The sequence below is a fragment of the Numida meleagris genome, chromosome 4 (genome assembly GCF_002078875.1).
Source record: "Numida meleagris isolate 19003 breed g44 Domestic line chromosome 4, NumMel1.0, whole genome shotgun sequence".
NCBI lineage: Eukaryota > Metazoa > Chordata > Aves > Galliformes > Numididae > Numida > Numida meleagris.
The window spans coordinates 6,450,451-6,464,670 of record NC_034412.1 but is presented as its reverse complement, the minus strand read 5'-3'; the positions used below and the strand labels follow the sequence as shown (position 1 = coordinate 6,464,670).

Below are 14,220 nucleotides of genomic sequence, written 5' to 3'. Positions count from 1 at the left end.
AGACGGGAAAATAAGTCTAAGTTTGTGATCATTGCAGAAAATGCAGTTTCTGAGGGGTGAAGAGCTCAGGTCAAACATCCCTTCCTTTAGGTGCTGGGTGACACCTACCAGAGCTTCTCCAGCACAGAGAGTGTCATGAAATCGTTCCTGCGGTCCTTTGTCAGTGGCACTACAGCTTCTCTTTTTCAGAGGAACTGAAAAGATCATGTCAAAGAAAGAGCACAAATCTTGCCTTTTGACAAAAATAGCAGGTAGAAAAATTAAAAAGACCCAGAAGACATAAACTAGGTACTTAAAAGTGAAAAAAAAAAAGACCTAGGCCCATTTTCCAGTGTGAATAACTTCAGGCTCATATTTTCTGGCACTTTCTACATGAGTGCCAGGAGCTCTGGGAATCAAAGGTGCAATGCTGGGTCTGCGATCACCATCCCAGTGCAGATGTCTTGGGGCAGATCCTGTGCCTCCGGGGTTATGGAAGGGAGAGACCTGTCCTCCCGCGCTTACTGCAGGCTTTCCTCCAAGGAAGAACTGCTCTAGAGAAAGGAAACACTTCAGAAATTGATCATTAAGTCTTTACAGATATTTGGAACACCATTTGGGATTACTCTGGTGATGGAGGATTCATTGCCATCTTTTGTCACTGAGGAATGTGTGTGAATGTGGATGCTGACACTTTTCCTTGGCTTGGTCCCAAGGAGACTGTAAGTAAAAGCGGAATTGGCAGTCACAGTTTCTGTGGTCACTGACTGTTTTGTTGACTTACTGGGCAAAACTTTATTCCTAGTGTTTCAGTTTGCTTATTTATAAAGCAAATATTTTTCTGTTGCTGAAGATATTAGTAAAGCCAGGTGGTGTCTGTGGAGTGCTTTGAGATCCTCAGCTGTCCAAAATTACCCTACTCCACTGGAGTGCGCAGGGGGTGCTGCTTAAACCCAAGGTCATGCTGACCTTGACTGCTGGACATGACTGAGCTGCCTTTTTTGCTGCTGTTAAAGTAGATGCAACGAAAACAGTTCCCTCACTTTTGCTGTTTTGGCAGATTCTCTTTTACTGTGAGAGCTTGCTTCAAGTCAAATGGTCAAACGGTAAAAGGTTTCTGTCCATCTGGTAGATGCCTCAGAATGAGAGGAAGCCAGCAAAGATGACACCACAGCATATATCAGCTGCCTGAACTCAGCTATTACAGAAGACTTTTCCCCATCACCTCATCTGAGTATTAAATAGCTGAGGACTAATTATGTCTAATGTTTCCCGATCTCTTCCCTCTTTGCACACGGCAGGCTGCTCTGTTTCTGAAACACTCGCCTCATGTTCATGGCATTTGGCCTGCAGCAGTGAGGTTGAGTCCAGCCCCAGAACGTCTAAAACATTTTCTTCTAATAGATTGCTCACCATAAGCTAGAAATGCGTCACACACCAGCCAGTTATTTCCACATCATAAACTCCTAATGCCTCTTTAGACTGATGGGGTTTCGTATTTGCTAAGACCTGGAAATATGCCAAATATTCTTCCACGCATGGTCCTTCTTTTATTTTAGCCACTGCTGAGCTAATTGTTGGGTATTTCTGGTGTTTGAAAGCCCCTCCATTTGTTTCTGAGAATTAGCTTAAAGCACCAACCACTCTGCAGCTTAGCAGCACCCAGCATAGCAGGGACAGGAAACAGTTGTGCTGCGATGTCACATCTCGGCCAGGCCAGCAGGTTTGCATTGCGGGCATTCTCAGGGCTTCAGGGAATTCCTGGGGCTGGGAGCTGAGCTGTCCTCACATCCAGGATCCCGCTTGGTGTACTTCCAAACATTTTCTTGAAGCGCTGTGTGTTGCAGCTTTCTCTGCTCCCATGTCTCTTCCTTTTTTCCTCTTCTGCTTGCCTTCCCCACCTAAAACCGAGTTAAGCAGCCTCGCTGGGAAGTTCAAATCATCAGTGTTTGCTGGAAAAAGAGGTGCTTGAGAGGGTGTTTAGAAAGCGTGGGCTCTGAGTACAGATTTTTTCAGTAGTGGCTTGACTTCTGCCCTCAGATCTCCGGTGTACCTGCTGGCATTGATTTCTGGTCCTAAGAACCAAAACACAACTCTAGTTCATTAATCGCTTTGCAACCTGATTTCTGATGGTCTTACCCACATGCTTTGCCTTCTGCAAGCTCTCTCATCTTTGAAGCGCTTTCTCTGCTCACTTCTCCCTTTTAATTTGTTCCATTCATGGCAAGACTCCGGTACCTGTTTGCAGAATTTCCCTTTTTCCCCACTGACTCAAAGTCTGGTGTGCTTTTCAGAGTCTCCTGCTGCTCAACACTAGTTAAGATCGTGCCAACTTGCCAGCAACAAACCCTTCTTTATTTCTTTTTGTGTGTGTACAAAGCTTCAAGCATAACAATCTGCCTCAGTCCTGAAGCTTGGCAGACAGCATCTCAGGCTGAGAGCAAACATCCTTGCTAGCTTTAGAACAAAGATAATACATTTGGCCATTTATCAGTAATGAAAGGTAATCATTGGTGTGATGCAAGAGTTTATGAGTTTATTTAACTAAAAATGAGTTTGATTTAGCACAAGAATTTTGCAAGGGATTCATGTTCAGCATAGCTTTATTGCAGTGCTTTAAATCCCTCCTCCTTCCTTTTTTTAAGGTTAATGCAGTTGCGTTCACATAAAGGTGAGAATGTATGTATTCTGCAATGTAGACTTCATTCTCTAGATTTCTCCAGAAAGCTAGGTGTTAATTACATCCACAGACTTGCTTGCATATGCACATGCATGCAAATACCCACGGGTGCATGCACGCCTGGTTTGTTTTCTCTTTGCCCTTTCTAAGAGCTCTGACCTTGTACCAACTCTTCTCCTGGTGCTACAGGAACGGCTCTTTCCAGCTCTGCAGAGCTGCTCTCCACAAATAAAAGATTTCCCTCCTCAGTGCGTGGCACAAAGTACCAGCTAGCCTCCGTTCCTGCATCCGGGCTGCCCAGGCTGACAACAGCCCTCACTGTGTACAGAGAACCCTTCAAATGTCAGCTCCCCTAGGGACTACATATCAAAGGACGGCAATAACAGTAATACATTCCACTTCAGCCACACTTCTCATCACAGGACAGCAAAGCATTTGATCGGCGCTGGGTCCCGTCTACAGGCTTGGAATAACTGCAAAAGAAGCACACATTCTGTGTGCTGGCATATTGAAGGCTAGAAACAAAAACATTCTTGACTCGAGTGCAAACATCACCCCAATGTGTGCTGTGGCCATGGCCAGAGGCAGGACGGGAGCACTGGACATGGCAGGCATGCAGGCACAAGAGTGTGGAATGAAGGAAGGAGGGAAGGAAGGAAGAAGGATCAAGGCAGCTGCAATGATGAGATCCTGCTTTTACTGCGTTCTGACTGTGTGAGTCAATCTGGTTCAGCCGAAAGCATTCGTAACTCACAGCAAGCTGGCGTAAATCACTGTAAACAAAAGCCTGCAAATCCCCTCCGTACTACCTGCGTACCTGCTGATGTATACTCTTACAGCCATCCCTACTTACACAGCAGTGTAAGGATGGACCAGATCTCACACTTTAAGGTAGATGAAACCTCTAAACATTTTATGATGTCTAGAAAATAGATTAAACAATGCAGTAAGTTTACCGTGACTCATAATGCACAACAATTAATAACAGGAGCGCAGTTACTGCCCAAATCCCTATAAGCACAAAACAAAAGCCTTCCTGTAATAAACACAGCATCGTGCTGTACTGCTTAATTCCACCCCAAAACAATTCAAATCCCCTCTGCCACCGGAGGGCTTTGCAGTTATCAGAAATCCAATAGATGAAACCAAAAAGGCATGGCAGAACCGAGACTGTCCAAATTAAATCCTGAGTTTCTCTGTAAATCCATAAACAGAACATAAAAATCATTAATTTATCTCTCGCCTTCGTATCCTCCTGACAACTTTGTATCCTAATGTATTACTGGTGGCTCTTCCCAGCAGCTGGTAACAGTCAGAAGAAAATCAGGAAAGAAAGGGTTCGTGGCTACCAGCACAGACCTGGGCATTGCGCGTCCTATACCCTCATGGTCAAGCTGCTTAACCTTTTTATGCCCCATCTCCCTCTCTGTCCTGGATAACAACTGCTGATTTACTTCACAGGGCTTTTGTGAAGCTCCATTTGTCAATGCCTGCGATGTATTATTTATTGTCAAAGCCATAAACAGTCTCATCCTGAAGATGCTGAGCACATCACCTGCATTTTGATTTCTGCCAAAACCTGTTTCACTTAGGACAAATCCTTCCTTCTCCTTCACTAGTGTAATAGTATTTTATTAAATGACAATCAGATTTAATAAACTAATCTGCATGTTTGGAGCCATGAAGTCAGCTCCCAATTAGAGACCTGCTCTAATAGGGGTTGCAGTGGTGGCAAAAAGCTTTCTTAGTTTGGAGGACTCTTTGGAAGGTGCTTGCAGTGGGTGTCCTGCAGGGTGGTCTGCAGAAAGGTGTTACCTGTGTCTGAAGGACAGCTTTTTGGGTATGTCCTGCATAGATGCTTAAATAGCAGCAGGATAAACCTGTGTGAGGAAGGAGCTGAGCTAAGCCCAGATGCAGCATATATATCTCAATTAATTCTACAAAGGATAAATGTGTAGAAAATGTGAAAATACATTTTCTATAAATCTTGGTGAAAATACAGGTTTGATTTTAATATTTTTTTTTCTTCTGGAGATTCTGGTCTATCAGACTCCCTTGTTTCTGTTACAAAACCTGATGACAAACTAGGCAGCAGCTAGATTTAACATCCTGACTGACCTTATCTAACTGACCTTGCACCAAAGCAGCACAGCGTGCTGCCAAATTTCCCAATTCTCTTCAGTATCTGAAGTCTCAGGGGCAACGTTTCCTAAACAATTTTGCATCTGCTGACCTTATCACACCGGCCAGAAACAAAGCTGCTGGGCAGTCAGGGTGCAATGTAAGTACACTGCAAAGGGGGAGCTCTGGGTGCAAAGCTTTTCTCTAAGGGTGCCAAAGCATGGGCTGGCCTGGCTGATGCAAAGGGCTGAGAGCAGCAAGGGCTCTTGCTGACATTAATCTGGCCTCCAAATTTCCAGAGAGGTGAAGGAGTCACCATCTCTGGAGGTTTTCCAGTAAAGAGTAGATGTTGCACTGAGGGACATGGTCAGTGGGCATGGTGGGCGTGGGCTGGCGGTTGGACTGGGTGATCTTAGTGGTCTTTTCCAACCTTAATGACTCTATGATTCTATGAAATTCATCCAAATATCAGTATTTGACCCAAATCCTGTCACACTGTGGAAGCCTGAAGAAGGTTTCAATGATAGGAAGTGCTGTGTTTCCAAACAGGGTTTCAGTTTAAGACGGAGTTCTATCCAACAGTTACAAATAAAGGAGAGAATGTCAGAAAACTCTGTCATGGCTCTTTAGAAGAGTTTCATCTTGTCACTTGCTATGCAAGCAAAAAGTGGGCTTAATGCAAAATGCCACTGGCTTTTCAATCATTAATGGCACAATCAACTAAAACACATAATCTGTTGCAGTGAATACAGTGTTTGTAAACACGTGCAATTAAAGTGGAATAAGATTCAATTATAATGGGTTATGTGTGCATAATAATGCAGATCATGCAATTCTTATTAGTCAGGCTGTAGTCTGAGCTCAGTTCAGGAGGAAATTATATTGAAATGTACTATAATGAAGAAGAAATTTTAATGAGAAGACAAGGTTGAAAAAATATTACTCAAAGCAAGAGAAATGAAAGCATCCGGAGGCAGAATACAAATGACTGCACAGAGCCATCTGACTACATCTCCGGCGCTGCGCCGAGATCAGAAATTTACACTTGGCTGCTGCCAGGAGCTGGGCAGAAGTGGGCACTGCACGGGAGCAGGGTCCATGCTCCCTCCCTCTGCCTTCTTCTGGTGGGCTGCTTTTTGGGTGGGGGCAAACAGTACTCCCAGAGATGTTTAACTTCATTTCTTTCCATATTTTCTTCAGATAAGCACATGGTTGGAATCCAAGGTAGATATTATGCGCTTCCTGATCGTCCCCTTTGTTTAATCACCCACGGAAGTTGATTTACTTCACATGAATTGCTTTAATTAACTGTCGTGAGGAGGGGAGCAGAACCACACTACTCAAAAATGCACAGAAAATTACTGGTAAGCAGCACGTAGCTGGTACTGAGCACAGGAGAGCTGATCTCAGCTAAAACATGCAGACCTTGTCTAATTCTGGAACAGACAGCTCACCAACTACTTGATAAAAACCAGTTATAATGGGTACATGTGTATAACAATGCAAACGGCGCTGCTCTGATTAGAACAAGGTGTCGAATTGACTTAGTCAATATCTGAGAAGTGAAAGCAATACGGTGTATGAAGTAAAACCAAATAGATGAGAACAACAAGATGCTGTGTTGCATTAGTTACACTGTTCTTAGGAGATTGAAATCCCGAGGAATAACTTGTATCAGCTAGGGCAGGGTATTAAGGATATCTGCCCTGAGCTTGTTGCTGTCAGCTCAAGCAGCTTCGCTGAATAACATAAAGAGGAATTTCTGTAGAGTAGGAACACGTGACTGCAAGTGTGAGAGATTAAATGGGAAATACAGATGCAAACCAGGGGAGGAAACCTGTGTGCTTGCATGTGCTCCCAATGTACTGCCAACCAGACAATCCAGGAAAAAAATATTCCAAAGACCAGAATCCAAACTCTTCATTCTGAACAAAGGCTTACAAGAGGAAACTTGAAATTATGGGAAGGAAATGATGCTGTTGCTACAGATCACAGTGAGCGGTATCCTCATACAGGCGAGGCTATGTGGCCTCCCTCATCAGGAAATGTTTATGGCTTGTCAGTCTGTATTTCCTCTTTCTCACTTCAGACTCCTTGTAGTACACCCTTCCTTCTCTTACACCCTTCCACGCTGCTGAATTTTCCCCTCAGTTTGGTGTTTCTGCACTAGGCTATAATGTCTCTCCATAGCCATTTCTCTGAGTGACAGTGTATTACAAATTCAGCTCTTCCAGTACTGATTTAGCTCCTTTAATCTTTCCTTATAAATGAGTCTCTCCATCCCCTTGATAATTTTTGTTGCTTTTCTCTGAGCTCACTACAATTTTTCAATATCTCCTTGCTAATAAGTTCCCCAGAACTGAACACAGCGTTCCAGGTGCAGAAGCAGTGGGGCAGCATCCAGGTGGGCAGGAGCCAGGCTGCCCCAAATGTGCTGCCCTCCCCAGTGCCCTGTCTCATTCCCAACTTGCCCCCACAGGTTCTGAATCTCATTTCCTCCTGCCAGTGAAAACTGATTGGTTTGTTCTGTTCCAGTGCAGGGAAAGCTGGTCAAATTCCCCCATGCTGTAACCAACCCTGAATTCATTTTGTAGTGCTCTTGTCCAGCTGCTTCTGTCTATGGATCTTTTGTGGAGGTTTTTAGTTCCTCCTAATGTCATCTCATCTGCCTATCTTATTAACATGTTGCTTTCTCCTCCATTTCTACATAAACAGGCAAGACCTTAAATAAAACTTCTAACACGGAGTTTTGTAGTTCTTCTACGGATTCCTCATCTTCCACTCTCTGCTTTGTTGCTCTGTTAACCCCTCTTTATAGCCTTCTAGCCTGTTTTCAATCAAGAAGGCAATGTTCATCTCCAACCTGATTTAAATTAATTTTTCTAGAAAGATTTCGTGAGGCACAGTATCAAATGCTCTACGCAGATGCAAATATATTACAGCTCCAGCATTCCCTTCATCCGTTAATTTTCTGTTTCTATCAAAAAAGCAATCAGGTTTGTCTGGTGAGATTTATTCCCACTAGACCAATGCTGTCTGGGGCTTTGTGCTGCCGAGGCTGCTGAACACCCATGGATTGCCTCCATGGCAGCTGGGTGCGTGGCCACCTCCAAAAATGACTGTTTTGGGTCATTGTTACGTTAATGCTACACTGGGGATCTGCTAATTGGGAGTTCTGTCTTTATAAAAATTAATGCCAAGACTGTGATGGGGCACAACATCCCTGTAGGGCTGTCCCGGGGTTGTGGTCCCTCCACCTACTAAGAACACAGCCCTTATCCTGCAGCAAGGTCACCCCGCACAGCTCGGGAAGCCCTGCAGCAGCACGCCTCACTCAACACCATCTGCAAAGCACCCGCTTCCCTGCCAGGGCTCTCTGCGGTGGCATGGTGCCTGGCCAGGACGGGGACCTCCTGCCTGCAGTCTCTTGACAGATTGAGGAGCAATGAGCTCCTGGCAGCGGTGGCCTTTGTCACAAGGGACTGCAGCCACCTGGGAACAATTGTGGGCCCTTTGGATGCGCCAGGTTTCACCTGGCGGCGTTCCAAAGCAATACAGATTTCAGAAAGGTAGAGTTTTCAGCAAGACATGTTTTGGGATCATTTAGTTCTCCTTCTAAGTGTCTGTACGCACTTTACTTTAGTCACCTCTCAGTCTTCTGTTTATAACTCAGGAGGGATGATCACAGGCAATATGGCATTTCTGCCACTTCCCCCCATACCCTGGCCTCATCTGTATCACCTGATTTGCATGTAGGATTATTTTCCCTCAAGTATTTTCTCACATGTTGACTAGGAAGAGATATTTTAATGGCTTTTCCTCATTTCTAAATTGTTCACATTTCTTTCATCTGTCTCATTAAATATAGATTCTAGCAATCATTAGCTTCATACCCATCCTAATTTACTAATTAATGGACATACTTTCTCTCTCATTCCCCCAGCACTCATGCAATAAGTGTCTTCCGTATTCCCTTTAAATCCTTTGGCAGCGTTAATTCACTCTGAATTTTTTTGCTGTCCTTATCCATTCCCCACTGAGCATTAAATGAATCTGTATTCTTGTTTGATTTCTTCCTCACCATTTCCTATTTTCAGTACAGGTTTTTTTAACCTCCCATCTCTGAGCATCCCTCGTGCAGGCTCTGTAATTGCAGCATATAGCAATTTTTTCATGCTCACTTATTAGTCACACAGATTTGTGGACACTCGGCTGCCATAGAAATTGGATGGGGTAAATCTGGAAATGGCCCTTATTGAAGAGTGGATGTGGGACTGGTCAGGATGGGGACCACAGTCACTGGTCCTCCACAGCTGAGTGCCTTCCCACAGGCCTTCATGCTCAGGAAGAGCAATAAACATCTTTCACTCAGTAATTAGTTCCTTAAATAATTAGTTAATATTTGTACAGTGCTTTGAAGATGCTAAGTGCTCAATAAGTGCACACATTATTTTTGGCATTTCGGAGTCCTTTCAGACTGTGCTGGCAACACCTAGTACTCAGCATTAATGAGTTCCATGACATTGCTTAGGGGGAGATGTGTTTAGCAGGATTAGTTGCTATCTCTTTGCTATTTTGTGGGAGGAGGAATATCTAGCTCCACTGACCCTTAGAGCAGCTGAGAACCTCAGCTTGGGCTCCTTGTCCTGCTACAAAGGGTTTCTCTTGGATGGGGAGCACAGTGACCCAGCTTGACCCTGTCCAAGGCTGCTCCCAGCACAGTCCAGTTGCAAATCCTACCTCATATGAGGATGTGGTGGGATGAGGGGAAAAGGTAAATTCTCTCCTTCTGGGCCAGGTAAATCATTGCTTTTTTTGATATTTTTGAATAAAGTGAAAGGTTTTATTTTATTTTATTTTATTTATTTTTAATTTTTTAAAGAGTTGCTAAGGTTTCAGCATGAACAATGGTGAAGTTACCCTTAGTGCTGGGCTATGTAGTTACTTGATAGGATATATCAAAAGCAAATGGAAGTGCTGGTGTTATGCGTTATATTGTTCTTACAAACATACTTAAAGCTCCTAGCTAAGTCGTTATTCCAGAACCTAATGCAAGGCAGCAGGTACTACAGTTCCCCCGCCGAGTCTATTTTCAATATTAATTATCTTGCTGTGCATTAAGTAGTTTTTGTTTTTGCATTAAAAGGTTTATGAAGATTAGATGATTAAAATGATAAAAACTAATTTTCTCAAGCATAGCCCCTTGGCAGCAGCCAACTGCAAAGAGAAAAAGATGTGCAAATAGTTGTTGTGGAAGGGTGGTATGATGAGCAAGTTATTGCATGGAGGGGAGGGACCAGTGGGAAAGGCTGTTCCATCACAAATGTTGCTGCTGTTCTGCTGGCCACACACTTGTGCTGTGTTGACGTGGCGGCCATTCATTTTAATTCCCAATAAAGCAAATTTTTGACTGAGAAATTAATTTCTATATATGAGAACCAGTGACAGGAATGGCTGTCTCTTGCAGCCATATGTCATCTGCTGCAAAGCTAAGCTCGGTATGACAGCAGGGTATGCCTTGCTTGCTCTTTGAGGAGGAGGGGAGCTCAGTGGCTGGGTCTGATTTCACGGCACTAAGCTGAACAGCCAGATGAATGCCTCTCACAGGGGCAGCTGTCACTGGAGGGAGATCTTATGGCTGAAGGAATCCCTTGTGTAATAGCCAGGTTCGTACCTTAGCTTCCTTGCTGCCAGCTGATGAGGATATTCTGAAGGAGAAGTCACAGCCTTGCCTTCTGGGAGACTCTGTACAGAGAATGTTTTTCCTTTTTTTTCCCTTGGTTATAAACATGGTGACATATAGGCAGTATAAGTTGTTTTGCTGTAACAATCTTTCCTTCCTGTCAGGTAGAAGAACACACATAGTACTTGCTAATGCTAAAGCCACGGGGATTAAAGTCACTGTTATCATTAGCATGGTCATCCCCCATTGCACAAATGAAAGTGAAAAAGCAAAAGGTGCTCTGTGGAGTACAGTGCCAAGAAGCTGAGGACATGTAGGAGAACTGCGCTGATTATTTTGTATATTGCATGGATCACTTTATACAGTCCCGGTGTGATTTCTGCATTTTGGAACACTTTCCTTCATTGACTAGCACTCTGAGTAGATTGTTTCTGTATGAGTTTGCTGTCATTAATTAGTGTTATGAATTGGTATTTGTTAGTATCATGAAGTCTTTTCAATGCCTTAGAATTTATTACGGGTTTTAGAAATGCCTACATTTATCCATTTTACACCTTCATTATCTGATCTAGCCTCAACATTACACCAAATACATTCAATGGTATTATCACTGCTGTCTCATTTAATTAAATTTCCCATTGCTTAGAAATAAAAGCACTAAACAATTCATAAGAAAACATGCCTGAGCATAATCAGCCCCAATATTATGTACATTTGAACCTCAGGTACTGACAGACCATGTCTGTGACTCAGGGGAGGCACAGTGTGTGTTTTAGGCCAACATTGGTAGGCTGGGCCAATGAGAATGTCAATGCAGGATCCCAAAAGGCCTCTGAGAAGCCTGAAATACCCTTAGTGTGCCCTCAGCTTTCTCAACATCCACGGTGAAGGTTCCTCACAGTGCTAAATATAATATCTGTTCTCAGAAAATGAATTTGTCTTACTAATAATGACTGATGTGATCGTTTTCCTAGTTCTTCTAAACATTATGTCTAAACTTTCTAACTGTCTTTCTAAACTTTATGCTGTGCGGGGCTCCAGAGCCAGCTGTAGGCAGTGGGAAGGAAGGGAGAGGGCACGGGGGAAGGGAAGATGCAGCTGTCTTGAAGATGGATATAAACATCACCCTCTGATGGTGGCAACTGTTGTTCAATTCTTATGTTGAGAAGGATTTTTAAGGATCAACTAAATAGAAAGTAAATCCAAGATGAGAGGAAAGGGGCCAGAAAGACAGCTGCAAAGTGTGTGACGCGAGGTGACTCTTGATTAAGAAAACAGCCTGTCCACACTGGGATGAGAAAGTGCACTTGGAGACTAGGACAGCTCACTGAATATCCCTCCTGAGAGAAAGCATTGTAAAAGCTGACCTGAATCCATTTTTAGCAGTGACTGTTCTTCCAGCTGGAAGTGTTTTCCAGCTACAGTGAACTTGCAGTTGACTATAGGCAGCTTCTGTTTTGCTGGACTCTGCAGTGCTGATTCTCAGCCACTGACACTTGGAGGAGGACAGCCTCATCCTTACCTCTGGCAGCATGATGTAGCTCATGGCACTCTTTGACCACAAGCAATACAGAGTTACAGGAAGTCTCGCAAGCTGCTGCAATAAAAGCAGATAATTCTCTCTGTATTTTAGGGAAAGTCACAATGAGTCTGTGTTAACAGTCCCAAATGCAGCACATCAGCCATGTTAAAGGCTGAAGGGAAGAGCCCCAGTTTCTGAGTTTGCAAGGTAGTGTGAATAATCAACCTACAGAGAGAATATTAGAAACAGTATTTTGGAACAAATGATGTGATTGAAGAAAGCATATTTCATCCAACAAGTCAATTAGTACACCCGCTGATATTTGTTAAGATTCAATTTGGTGAAAAAAGAAATCTGTGTTTCTGCTACAAATTCTGGCCCACTTCCCATAGATACTAATCCTCAATTTTTAGCCAAAATTTGCTGATGCATTGTCTGACACAGAAAAGGGCCTCTGAGCTCTGACACAAAACCCAATTACAGGAGGTATGGTAAAACAGGGCAAGAGATGATGCTTGTAGTGCTGAAGACACGCGTGGTGCTCACTCTTTTCCAGCAGTGAAATACCCAGCACCAGTATCACTACATTAGATGCAGAGCATGCACACAGACACATGCATATGCCTGTACTGAAAAGCATAGACTGCCTCCTCTTTGCTCAAAGTCCAGCCGCCTGCAGCAATATCAACAAATGCCACAGAAATGAGAAATAACACTCCAATTCCCAATGCAAGAACGTTGCGGTGTGTGCATGCCCACAGAGGGGAAATGGGAGGATTTGGCTAATAGGTAAGAAGTCAAAATTGATTCCATACAAAAGTGTCTTACGAAAGCTTGTCTATGGACCTGCCTTGTGTCTGGGCAATGGGGGAAGCTGGGTGAGTCCCCACGATATGGTGGGGCTTGCATCTCTTTGGGCACCAGTGCTTCTGGCACTGGGACAGATTCCCTGGATGCCCTTCTGTTCTTAGCAAAAGGCAGGTTAACAGAATGGCTGCGGAAAAGCATCTTCCAGCTGGTCCCACTGCTGTACCCCACCATTACTCTCTACCACCCATCTCCTTCTCACCACATATCTGAGACCCTGTTCTGAGCAGCACGGTGTAATCCTAACACATCAGCATGCCATGCAGCAGCTGCCAGAGCTCACGTATAGGCCTCAAATGCATTTCTTGAGAGCAGAGTTCCCAGATGGGCACAATTAAACAGTCATTCTCTGAGATGTGCCTGATCATGCACCATTCCTTTGCTAAACGAGGATTAACATTTCAAAGGATGCACAGTCCCTATGGCCACTTCCTTCAAGCAACAGCTTTGTGTGTTTCTGCTCTCCTTCCCTGGGACAAATCACAGAATCACAGAATCATGAAGGCTGGAAAAGAGCACTGAGATCATCTAGTCCAACCGTTGACCCAACCCCACCATGCCCACTAGAACATGTCCCTTGGTGCCACAGCTACACGTTCCTTGAACACCTCAATGGACAGTGAGATCATTTGTGTCCCTGTTCTTGACCCAGCAAGGTTAACTCCTATCATAACGATGGCAGGAGCTCAGATTAACCTCTTCTTTTTCCCTTGGTAGCACAAAAAGCCAAACTACGACTATAGACAAAACATGCCAGAGACCGCGCTCTCGGGTCTTTCTTCTCCTGCAACCCCCGCAGAAAGCAGTCGCCTACGGCTGGACAGCCGGCTCCAGCTGCTGCTGTACACGAGGGTTACGGAGATGCTTCCAAAAAGCATTTTGTAGGGATGCGGGAGCGCTGCGGCTCCCCCCGCCGCCCGCCGTGCCTCCCCGCCTCTCCCAGCCCATTGCTGGGGGAAGAGCAGCACCTAGAGGCCCCGGGCGGCCCTGCCCCGGGCTCCGCAGGCACAGGGGTCCCCAGGGCTCCGGGACGTGGGGACACTCTGCGCTTCTCCCGGTGGCAGGGGGATCTCAGCCCTGTTCCTTCCGTGTTCAGCCCTGCCGGCCTCTGCGTCGAAGTCTGGCAGAGTGAAAGAGCCCTTCAGTGCTGTCGCTTAAAGGTTGGTGGTTTGGAGGTTGGGGTGCGATGGCCTTGTGCCACCTGTCTGTGCTGAGCTGTTTGTCGTGGTCCTCCTGCTGGACCGGACCCACCTGGTCAGTGTTCTCTGAGAAGCTGTTGCAGACAAAATAATGGCTTTAGTACGTCACCCTTCTGATTCCCAGCTTCTGCTTTAAAAATGTCACTGCAGTAATGGGGTTCTGTAGGAT

General features: G+C 44.7%; 1 protein-coding gene across 5 annotated transcripts in view; it reads right to left on the bottom strand.

Moving 5' to 3' along the window:
• Nucleotides 1-14,220, bottom strand: part of LOC110398166 (calcium-activated potassium channel subunit beta-2) — a 116,767-nt gene that overhangs the window by 90,928 nt on the left and 11,619 nt on the right. The gene's annotated exons all lie outside the window — the stretch shown is intronic.